Source organism: Chiloscyllium plagiosum, chromosome 6, assembly GCF_004010195.1.
Source record: "Chiloscyllium plagiosum isolate BGI_BamShark_2017 chromosome 6, ASM401019v2, whole genome shotgun sequence".
Lineage (NCBI taxonomy): Eukaryota > Metazoa > Chordata > Chondrichthyes > Orectolobiformes > Hemiscylliidae > Chiloscyllium > Chiloscyllium plagiosum.
In genome coordinates this window covers 10,295,812-10,308,199 of record NC_057715.1, presented here as the reverse complement: position 1 = coordinate 10,308,199, position 12,388 = coordinate 10,295,812, and the positions used below count along the sequence as shown (strand labels likewise).

Below are 12,388 nucleotides of genomic sequence, written 5' to 3'. Positions count from 1 at the left end.
GCACGACTCTGCTAAAGTGAAATTGATTCCTGTAATGCTGCCAATTTCTGATTGTTGCAGATCCAGGTTTGAGAAGGTTGATTTTTAATTATTGCTTGGTCAGGGATCATTGAAAATTGAAATGTAGCTTATTTGTTGCAGACTACGATTCAGAAATGTTCAGCATTTCCAGATTATTTTGTGTCTGAAATAACATTTGATTTCTGGAGTATGCCAGTTATGGAGTGGACTTCCACCCAGACCAGAATCCAAACAATAAGCAGTAGGCATCTTGCCTTAACTGAAGCCCTCCTCTCCTTTACATTGAATTGACAGTCTGCAGACTGAGCAGCATAGACCACCAACCTGCCTGCTTGCTCAAAGACCGTGGGATGGAAAACAAATGGTTGTGAATATTTCCATTTCTTGAACCCAATCTCAACAGGAAAAATAAAAATTGTGAAACTTGAAAGAGTTCAGAAAAGATTTACAAGGATGTTGCCAGGATTGGAGGATTTGAGCTGGGGCTGTTTTCCCTGGAGCATTGGAGGCTGAGGGGTGACCTTATAGAGGTTTATAAAATCATAGAAACGTGGATAGGATAAGTAGACAAGGTCTTTTCCCTGGGGTGGGGGAAGTCCAGAACTAGAGGTCATAGGCTTAGGGTGAGAGGGGAAAGATATAGAAGGGAACTAAGGGGCAACTCTATCATGCAAAGGGTGGTGTGTGTAGGGAATGAGCTGCCAGAGGAAGTGGTGAAGGCTGCTACAATTACAACATTTAAAAGGCATCTGGATGGGTATATGAATAGGAAGCATTTAGAGGAATATGGGCCAAATGCTAGAAAATGAGACTACATTAGGTTAGGATATCTGGTTGGCATGGATGAGTTGGACCGAAGGGTCTACATCTGTGCTGTACATCAAGATTAGATTAGATTAGATTACTTACAGTGTGGAAACAGGCCCTTCGGCCCAACAAGTCCACACTGACCCGCCGAAGCGCAACCCACCCAGACCCATTCCCCTACATTTACCACTTCACCTAACACTACAGGCAATTTAACTTGGCCAATTCACCTAACCTGCACATTTTTGTATTGTGGGAAGAAACCGGAGCACCCGGAGGAAACCCACACAGACACAGGGAGACATGCAAACTCCACACAGAGTCGTCTGAGGCGGGAATTGAACCCGGGTCTCTGGCGCTGTGAGGCAGCAGTGCTAACCACTGTGCCACCATGCCACCCTCAATGACTATGACTATGAATGTTCAAAGTGGTCGCTCCTTATTTGAAAGCTGTTTTTTGATTTGATTTATTATTGTCATATGTACCTCGGTACAGTGAAAAGTTTGATGTGCAGTACAGGAAGATTGTACCATAAAGTACATTAGGGAACTAGAACAGAATGAGGAATACAAAGTTACAGCTGCAGAGAAGGTGCGCAAAGAATAAGATTAACATTAATTTTAAGATTTGAGGGGTCCATTCAGAAGTCTAATGTCAACAGGGAAGAAGCTGTTCTTAAACCTGTTGGTTCCTCTGCTTAAGCTTTTGTATCTTCTGCCCGACAGAAGAGGTTGGGAGAGTATAATTGGGGTGGAAGGGGTCTTTGATGATGTTGGCTGCCTTCCCAATTCAGCAGAAAGTATGGATGGAGTCAATTGATGGAAGGTTGGCTTGTGGGATGGATTGATCTGTGTACACACTCCCCATCCAACTTCTCCAACTAAATAAGGATTATGAACAGGTTCTTGAAGTTGAGAGGTCACAAGAACTGCTTAACAAAAGTAGTAATGTTAAATGGAAGGTAACAAAGAGACATGGCACGTTGACATGGAAGGGCCACCTTTCTAACTTCTTTTGCAGCTTTAATTAAACAACCAATTAAGCAGCCAGATCACCATCATAATTGCATTACGGCTTCTTATTAAGGTGAAGGTTATGGAATGGGAGTAGTTTGAATGGCCGGAGGCTTTTTGCATCCAGGAATTTATGCAGAGCCTTCAGGATTCTCTGGAATGCTGAATCTCTCTCTCACACACACACCCCATCTGTCAAATGCTTGCCACCAAACATCAAAACCGGCCTCCAGTGGTGAAGGGCCCTAATGCCGACTACAAAATCTCTCTCAGCCTGTTTCAATTGATCTGAATTAAGCCTCTTATGGAATCTAATCCAATACCCATCATATGATCATGGATAGCCCTGGAATCCTCATCGTGCCACCTACAAAGTGGCTCCCCCAAAGGATACAGCTGGTAAAGCCGATGGTGAAGCAGGTCCTGTCACAGCCTCAGTGTGGTTGAAAGACTCCTGCACCTGTAGTGATTGTAAAAAGGTCAGCTGCGTGAATCTCATAGAAAAAGATCCCTGAATCAGACTGGTCCAATCAGGGAGCCCTGGTTCACAGGTAAGAACCGCAGTGTCAGAGTTTCTGTTCATTTGGAGAGCTGGCTATGAGGAAGCGGAGGGGATAGTGGGCACAGCAGATGCTGGAAAATCAGAATAGAGAGAGTGTGGTGCTGGAAAAAGCACAGCAGGTCAGGCAATATCTGAGGAGCAGGAAAATTGATGTTTCAGGCAGGGCCCTTCTGAGGGAACTGGACCAGTGTCAAATATCAAATGCTATGCATGTTTGAAAAAATGAGTGATTTGGTGAAGGGATACCAGCTTCTCTGAAGTTATTCAAAGATCCTAACTAATAATTAAAGTGGGTCCCCCGTCTAACTCAAGACTGCTCCAGATGATGTTATCACACAACCACAGGATAATATTTCTTGTTTGTTTGCTCTGGCCTTGAGTTTTATCTTTCACAGAAGCACACGTTATAAAAAACGGCTCCTGCAGCCCATAATTTTGCTTCCAATTTGTGACCAGGCAATTTATCATGTGCATCTACTTAGCTTGCACTTAAATGTGTATTTCCTGCTATGCTGATCACAGACCTAACCAGGGAAAATCTATAATACTTTAAAATCTGCAATATCCTGCTGCTTCAGAGAACAGTCTCAGACTTCCCATTTTACTTGTGACTCTCGTGAAATCAATCACTCAGTAATCTTCTTTCACTCGCCAGCTTCGTAGCAGAACACAAATCGAGAACATTGGAGTGGTGTTCGATATTAAGCTTGACAGGTTAAGTAGACACTTGGTTTATCCAGTTATCCAGAGAAACCATACAAATTATATCACTCCAATCAGAAAAAAAAACATTGAATATAAAATGGTAATAACCGTATCATTATTTACCAAATTGTAACTTTGGTTTTCTGTTTAAAAATAAACAATTTTGGGAATCTTCCTGAATATTAATCTGCTTCCTTGATTCATATCACTGAGCAGCATGTCAGTTATAACAGTTACGAATTAAATTAAGGTTGCAACAGTACAGTAACATCATTTTCACGAATGAATTCTTTTATGCTACAAAATCTGCGATAAATTTTATCATTAAACTAAAATAACATGTTACCTTATGAACGTGACCAATATTTCAATACAACAATAGTCAATTCAAATGACAGTTTTACACCTACATCATGTTATGAAGAAAAATGTGGATAAGCCTCAGCTATTTTTTTAAAACTTGTAAATGCCTCTCAGAAATTGCAGAATGTGACTTTAAGCCACACAGTAAATATACAGACTTGTGATGCCTTTATGATGCTGCAAATCTCCAACTGTGGGCAGAATATCTGTCAGCTGCAAAACTGAAATCATTCTGTGCTTTCACAGTTTAAGCAAAAATGAGAAGGTTCCGTTGTGAGGATAAATTGAAGAAATTGGTGCTGTTCTCCTTAGAGAAGGTGGCCAAGGAGAGACTTGTTCGAGGTCTTCAAAACCAGGAGTGGGGCTGGACAGAGTAGTTGCAGAGAAGCTGTTCCCATTCATAGTAAGATAAAGAAAGCAAGAGCATAGATTTAAAGTGATGGGTAAACAAAGCAAGAGGAATAGCAGAAAAAAAAATTCACATAACAAGTGAATAGGCTGGAATGCACTGCCTGGAAATGAGGTGGAGGCAGGTTCAATTATAGCATTCAAAAGGGCATTGGATAATTATTTTGATAGAAATGACATAGAAGTATATGGAGAAACAGCAGGAAATTAGCAGTATTAGAACTTGTGTGTGTACAATGGCCAAATGGCCTCCTTCTGTACTGGAATAATTCTGTGATTGTATTTTAAATGGAATTTGTTGATTTATAAAAAAACTCTACACATATATGGGACATTTCTTGTGAAATTAATTGTGAAAAAAAAAGATTTGCTTTCAAACATAAAAAAATGCTCCCCATGTGCAAAAATGCTTTTTCATAATAGTAGTAGTTGACTTTTTTTTTGGTTGTTCCAAGTTAATTGATTTTAGTTGACATAGCAATTGAGATGTTAAAAAGAACCTTGGCATCCATTGACCACATGCAGGAAGAAAAAAAGCTGGAGCTCCTGTGGATTAGCATCCAATATTTTCAGCCTGAAAACACTTAGATCTGGCCATTAAATTTGAGGACATGACACTGACTGGGTAATTGCATTAAATTGCTTACTATTAGGGCTCACATATAAAGAATGGCCACTAGGAAGGAGGATACAGAGATATGGTGAAGGTTCCCAATCCAACCATTATCAGTCAACTTGCCATCTGAGCAACTCATTAGCAACCACTAAAATGTATTTTCACCAAGGATTTGTTTAATCTATTATACTGTTGAATGCTTTCTATTTCAATGTGTTTGATCATCAGATGATAATTATTTTATGACTGTACATTCCAGGAGTGGGACGGAATATATGAAATCACTATTTGAGGGGATGTTGCAAAGATAATATTGGCAGACGTTATAATAATATGGCATAGGAAATGATGACATTATTTAGTCAAAATGTACTTAATAGAAGCACTTAGAGAAAGGAAAATGAATGTGCTTTTCAATGCATTGCAAAACGGACCCTTCTCTGTTGTGATGAAACATCTGTAATTGTATATAGATTTTAAAATATTATAATATTTAAAAAGTCGAGGTCAGGGAGTCATTCTGAAACAGTGACATGACAGGATATTTGTCAGAGACACGGCAGCTACAAACCTTCGCTTGAATGGAAAGATATTTATATTGTTGGGTTTATGACAGGCAGAGTAAACATATAATATCATTAGCTTTGTTTTCCATTCAGAAAGAAATTCTATCTTCAATTACTGAATACTGTCTCCTCCTCAACTCCAAATACCTCAATACTGTTTTCATTGATTCATACTTAGCAGAGCTGACCCATTTTCTAATGATTTTAATACCTTTAATACATAGTTTTGATTTATATGCTCCCCCTCCTACATTTAGCACTCTCTTTGTCTTTTGGTTTGGTTACCCTTACCATCTGTTCCACTTGCTTCTCTTCCTATGTCAACAGTTTTAGTCTACATGCTTTTCCAGCTGCAAATCTGAAGGAGTGTTATATCAGACCTGAAACATTTACTCAGTTTGTCTCTCTACAGATACTGCCAGACCTGCTGAGCTTCTGCCGAACATTATTTTTATTCCAGATTATTCATCATGTGCTTCATGGTCCACAGTATGGGCAGCCAAACAGTCAAGAACAAGGTGGGACAAAGCCAGTCACACAATTATGAAATCAGATGAAGAGGTCGAGCTCCCTGTCCAAGGTAATGAGAGATGATACAGAAGAGGACAGCAAGAAAGATCACCTAATGTCCACACCTATTTAGCTATAAAGATTCATTTCACATCAGATCATTGCCTCTTAATTCAGATTCAATCCTTCCAGGGTCTTCAAATGTCATCAATTATAGCAGCTTCCACTTATTAAACCTTTAACAGGGAAAGCACATTTCATTATGAAAATATTCATTTCCATTGAGAGAGAGAGAAACAACATTACATGCTGACCATTATAATCCTTGACCTCCATATAATACACTAGGTAAAAACAATGACTGCAGATGCTGGGAACCAGATTCTAGATTAGAGTGGTGCTGGAAAAGCACAGCAGTTCAGGCAGCATCTCACATTATGAGGCCAAAGTCCACCCAAACTCCATTTACAAGATTGCTGCTGACACCTCTGTTGTACATCGGATCGTCAAACAACAAAACAAAATACAGGTTATGACTTGCTGGCCATTGTCCTGGGCCTCCTTCACCACCACTCCCTCACCACCCGACGCCTGGAGGAAGAACAATTCATCTTCCACCTCGGAATACTTCAACTCCAGGGCATCAATGTGGATTTCATCAGTTTCCTCATTTCCCCTTCCCCATCTCACCCAGTTCCAAACTTCCAGCTCAACACTGTCCCCATGACTTGTCCTACCTGCCTATCTTCCTTTCCACCTATCCACTCCACCCTCCTCTGACTTATCACCTTCATCCCCACCCCAACTCACCTATTGTACTCTATGCTACTTTCTCCCCAACCCCACCCTCCTCTCATTTATCTCTCCACCTTGCAGGCACTCTGCCTCTATTCCTGATGAAGATCTTTTGCCCGAAACCCCATATAATACACCTCAAGAGTTGCTTCACAGCCTGCTAATCTGCATCAATACAGAATTCCATGAGTAGTTGATGCTGCCAACTCCATGGTTGTGTTTTGTGAAGCTTTCCATGTCTTAGCTTTGCCAAACATTTCCTTCAAAACAAGAGGAATAGGCAGCAGTAAGTACCATATCTTAGTTATGGAAGGTCCATGATGAATCATCTCTTCAACATTCAGCAACAACCGCACTTGGCGCTCTTGACTTGTTTGGTGTTGCCTCCCAGAACAAAGAGCACTTACATCTGCTTGCTGTCTCACACGTGCACTCCTGTTAGGCTCCTCCCCACATTGTGCCTGCATCCTTAGCTCTACTATTTCTCTTGGCAGTAAGACATACTCCATCCTGCACATCACTTCCTGACTTTAAAATCCAGCTCTTTGGACAGTACCTCCCAAGGCGAGTGGACCACAGTTGGCTTCCTTGTTCGAAAGAGCCATCTCAGGAATGGATATCTGGGCTCACAAAAATATGTAGCTTACAACTCCCCACTGTGATTAAACAAACTGTACACTAGCATTTAGAACTTACATCAACTGATTGCAATGCAAGCAGCACCACAAATTTATGTTGCTTACATATTTTAATGATATCTTTGCACAGCCAGTACTCATCCTACTGTTCACTGGTTACACATATGAGCAGGAACCCAAACGTTCAAGCACCATTTAAAGTTAGATTGCTCAATTTGACACTGTCTTACATCACTGAATAAGGAGGGGCATTGTTGCTGGAACTGGTAATGCGCGTCTTCGTATCCTGGGAAACAATGCAGACATGGAGTTTACTCTAAGATTTTTATGACCGATGCAGAAAGTTTTTTTTTTGGAGATGGCAAGATGCAATTTTTGTGCAGATAACTATGAAGCCCTCTAAACACTGTAGAATTCATGAAAGCCAATCGATAGCTGTAAAGTTTTGGTTGCTTCTCCATTCCAGAGACTATCACCCTATTTACACTCTGCTTTTTGTAATAGCTTTTAATTTTAATCTTTTCAGGCTGTCTTCTATTTCATGCTTCCTTTCAATTTCCCGCTCTCTTGAAAAACATTTAAAGGCAGGTAAAGAGAGAATAGGGCCCCTCAAAGATTAGCAAGGCAGCCTATGTGTGAAACTGCAGGAGATGGGGAAGATACCAAGCAAGTATTTTGCATCAGTGTTTACTGTGCAGAAGGACAGGAAAGATAAAGAATGTAGGGAAATAGATGGTGAAAAATGGGCATATTACAGAGGAAGCGGTGCTGAATGTCTTAAAATACATAAAGGTGGACAAATACCCAGGACTTGATCTGGTGTATCCTAGAACCCTGTGGAAGGCTAGGGAAGTGATTGCTGGGCTCCTTGCTGAGATATTTGTATCATCGATAGTCACAGGTGAGGTGCCGGAAGACTGGAGGTTGGCTAATGTGGTGCCACTATTTAAGAAAGGTGATAAGGAAAAGCCAGGGAACTATAGCCCGGTGAGCCTGACATTGGTGGAGGGCAGTTTTTATAGGGAATCCTGAGGGACAGACTTCCATGTATTTGAAAAGGCAAGGACTGATTAAGGATAGTCAATAGGGCTTTCAATGGGAAATCATGTCTTACAAACTTGATGGACGTTTTTTGAAGAAGTAACAGGGGATTGATGAGGGCAGAGGGGTGGACATTATCTATATGGACATCATTAAGATGTTTGACAAGATTCCTCATGGGAGTTTGGTTAGCAAGGTTAGATCTCATGGAGTACAGAGAGAAGTAGCCATTTGTATATAGAACTGCCTTGAATGCAGAAAACAGGGTGGTAGTGGAGGGTTGTCTTTCAGATTGGAGGCCTGTGACCAGTGGAGTGCCACAAGGATCAGTGCTGAGTCCACTACTTTTCATCATTCATATAAATGATTTGGATGTGAACATAGGAAGTATAGTTAGTAAGTTTACAGATGACACCAAAATTGGAGGTATCGTGGACAATGAAGAAGGTTACCTCAGATTACAACAGGATCTTAATCAGATGGGCCAATGGGCTGAGGAGTGGCAGATGGAGTTTAATTTAGATAAATGGGAGGTGCTGCATTTTGGAAAGGCAAATCAGAGCAGGATTTATACACTTCATGGGAAGGTAATGGGGGGTGTTGCTGAACAAAAAGACCTTGGAGTGCAGGTTCATAGTTCCTTGAAAGTAGAGTTGCAGGTAGATAGGATAGTGAAGAAGGCATTTGATATGCGTTCCTTTATTAGTCAGAGCATTGACTATGGGAGTTGGGAGGTCATCTTGTGACTGTACAGGACATTGGTTAGGCTATTTTGGGAATATTGTGTGGAATTCCGATCTCCATCCTATTGGAAGGATGTTGTGAAACTTGAAGTGGTTCAGAAAAGATTTACAAGGATATTGCCAGGGTTGGAAGATTTGAGTTATAGGGAGAGGCTGAATAGGCTGAGGCTGTTTTCCCTGGAGTGTTGGAGGCTGAGTGGTGACTTTATAGAGGTTTATAAAATCATAAGGGGCATAGATAGAGTAAAATAGACAAGATTTTTTTTCCCTGGGGTGGGGGAGTTCAGAACTAGAGGGCCTTAGGGGCAACATTTTCATGCAGAGGTTGGTGCGTGTATGGAATGAGCTGTCAGAGGCTGTAGTGGAGGCTGTTATAATTATAACATTTGAAAAGGCGTCTGGATGGGTATATGAATAGTAAGGGTTTGGAGGGATATGGGCCGGGTGCTGGCAGGTGGGATTAGATTGGGTTGGGATATCTGGTCGACATGAGTGGTGACCTTATAGAGGTTTATAAAATCATGAGGGGCATAGATAGAGTAAAATAGACAAGATTTTTTTCCCTGGGGTGGGGGAGTTCAGAACTAGAGGGCCTTAGGTTGGTGCGTGTATGGAATGAGCTGTCAGAGGCTGTAGTGGAGGCTGTTATAATTATAACATTTCAGAGGCTGTAGTGGAGGCTGTTATAATTATAACATTTGAAAAGGCATCTGGATGGGTATATGAATAGGAAGGGTTTGGAGGGATATGGGCCGGGTGCTAGCAGGTGGGATTAGATTGGGTTGGGATATCTGGTCGACATGGATGGGTTGGACCGAAGGGTCTGTTTCCATGCTGTACATCTTTATAACTCTATGAACAAGAGAGAGCAGCCCTGTGGTTCTCTAGGACTATAGCAACTTTATCTCTGGGGGCCAGCTATCTCAGTTGGCTGGATGACTCATTTACAATATTGTGTAACACCATCAGCCCAGGTTCAATTCCTGCTACTGGCTGAGGTTACAATGACAATCCTGTATTCTCAAACTCTGCCCTCCCATGAGGTGGCCCTCAGGATAAATCACCACCAGATATCTCTCTCTCTCATGAGTGAGAAGCCCTGTAGTCTGGTATGGCTATGGCAACCTTCATCCATCCTAGCTGAATAGCCTGCTGATGCACACAGATGAGGGGTTCTTGTATATTCCTGCAAGGACAGTGTACAAACCTGCTTTTCGACACACACATACACAACTCAAAGGAGATGGCTTCCTGTTGAGAGAAGGCAATTAGATTGCCTTGCACCTTTTTGCCTTTTGAAGTCTCTCTTTGAAGCTTTCTTAACATTCTGGAAAGTGCAGCATTTCAGTGGTTCCCACAGGGAATCTTTCAGCAGTGAATTTCATTTTTAGACGTTACATGAGCAGACAACATTGCCTTGTAGTGGTTAAAATAAAAACACAAGTTGTGTCCAAACATTCAGACATGTCTGAGTAATTTGGGCTTCTGATCCATTGGTATGACATCATCACAATCACATTTGGTGGAGTATTCCAGACCTCATTGTCTACTGCACTCACATCTACTAAAACTAGTCCATTCCTGAATCACATGTAATGAAAAGATAAGCCCCTTACGTCTTTTCACTACTGTAGATCTCCACAACCTCCTCCGGTCATGTGATGTCAACATACATGATGTCCTCAAGCTTTGAGAGTGAGTCTTGAAGCTGCAATCTTCGAATCCTGTCTTCACCAATGAGTGGGAGGAGCTTACAACTGTCTTTATGACCGCGATTCAATCAGTCAATCATGTCTCTGTTATGTGCCTCCCTTCCACTAATTCACTTGGGGAAAAAAAAACACTTCATGGTGCCCCATACACTGAGGAGAAAAGATACAGACTAGTGAAATGGGCAGAACTCTGGCAGATGACACTTAATCCAGAGAAATGCGAAGTGATCTATTTTGGCAGGAAGAATGTAGAAACACAACACAAACTACATGGTATAATATTAAAAAAGGGGTGCAGGAACAGATTCATCAAACGTCCATGTATAAACAATCTTTGCAGATAGTGGAACAAATTAAGAAGATTCTTGAAAGGCTTATGGAATCATTGACTTTATATATAGAAACAGCATACAAATATAAGGAAACTTTGAGCAATTATGAAGAAAAAGGCAAAGCTTCTGTTAGAGGATCATGTCCACCTCAGGGCACCACACTTACGCAAAATATTTATGAATGAAATGGTTAGGCCTCAGCTGGAATACCATTTCCATCTCTGGGGATCATAATTTAGGAAGGACATTAAGGCCTTACAGAGGGTGCAGGGGAGATTTGCTGCAATGTTTCCAGGGGTTAAAAATTCCAATTGCGTGAGGACACTCGAGAAATTGGGGTTGTTCAAGGGGCACTTCAGAAACAGTATAAAGTTTTGATGAATTAATTACCAGGAGAGTTGATAACCAAAGAACAGAAAATTTAGACAATTGCAAAAATAGTCAGAGGCAACATGAGGGATTTTTTTTGAATGCAGCAGTTCATTGTTGATCTGAAAGTCACTATTTGGATTGCTGGTGGGAGAAGACTGACTGGATGATGTTGAATGATTATTTGAAGGGGAAACACTAGTAGGCTACAGCATGGAAGCAAAAGAGTAGAACTAACTTTCCAGGACTTCCAAAGAAATAGTTCAGTCATAAAATACTACATGCTGCAATTCTGCTGGTTACCATCCCAGAATTCCATTTTGCAGAATGTTGTCACTGTTAGTGATAAGTAGTTCATATTCATTCAGTTTTGGCTCAGTGTTAGTTCTCCTATATGTGTCAGAAAGATTGCAGCTTCAAGACTTACTCTAAAAGCTTGAGGACATCATGTATGTTGACATCACATGGCCTGAGGAAGCTGTGGAGATTCCATCTTTCAGCCAAGTTATTTACTAAAGCCCTGATCCATATTTTCACTGTTTGAAAAATAAATAAGAGTTTTCTCAATACAGTAGCCAACACTTATCCTGAAATGATCATTGAAACAGGCTTTGGACATTTATCACGTTGTTATATGTGGGATCTTGCTCTGCCTAAATGAACTGCCACTTTTGCTTTCATCACAACAGTGACCAAACTCCAGAATCAGAATCATCTGTAGAATATTTTACAAAACAAGAGAATATACAAGCTCTGGCTAAATGCAGGATTGTTGTACTTTTTTCTTTCTCTACAGATCTCCGTTTGAATTTGAACCAGGTTATTTCTAAAGAAAGTATTAAATTTAGACTAATTATAGCCTGGACGCAGGCCATTTGACCCATCAAGTCCACCAATCTTCTGAAGAGCATCCCACCCAGACTCACCCCATCCCTGTAACACTGCACTTCCCATGACTAACCCACCTGACCTGCACATCCCTGGAGACTATAGGCAATTAGGCACGGTCATTCTATCTAACCTGTACATCTTTGGACTGTGGGAGGAAACTGGAGAACCTGGAAGAAATCCACGTAGACACAAAGAAAACGTGTAAACTCCACACAGACAGACAGTCACCTGAGGCTGGAACCAAAACCAGGTCCCTGGAGCTGTGAGCCAGGAGCATTAACCACTGAGCAACCAT

The 12,388-nt window shown here is 41.1% G+C and overlaps 1 protein-coding gene across 1 annotated transcript in view; it reads right to left on the bottom strand.

Moving 5' to 3' along the window:
• Nucleotides 1–12,388, bottom strand: part of myo16 (myosin XVI) — a 375,473-nt gene that overhangs the window by 346,193 nt on the left and 16,892 nt on the right. The window lies entirely within an intron of this gene.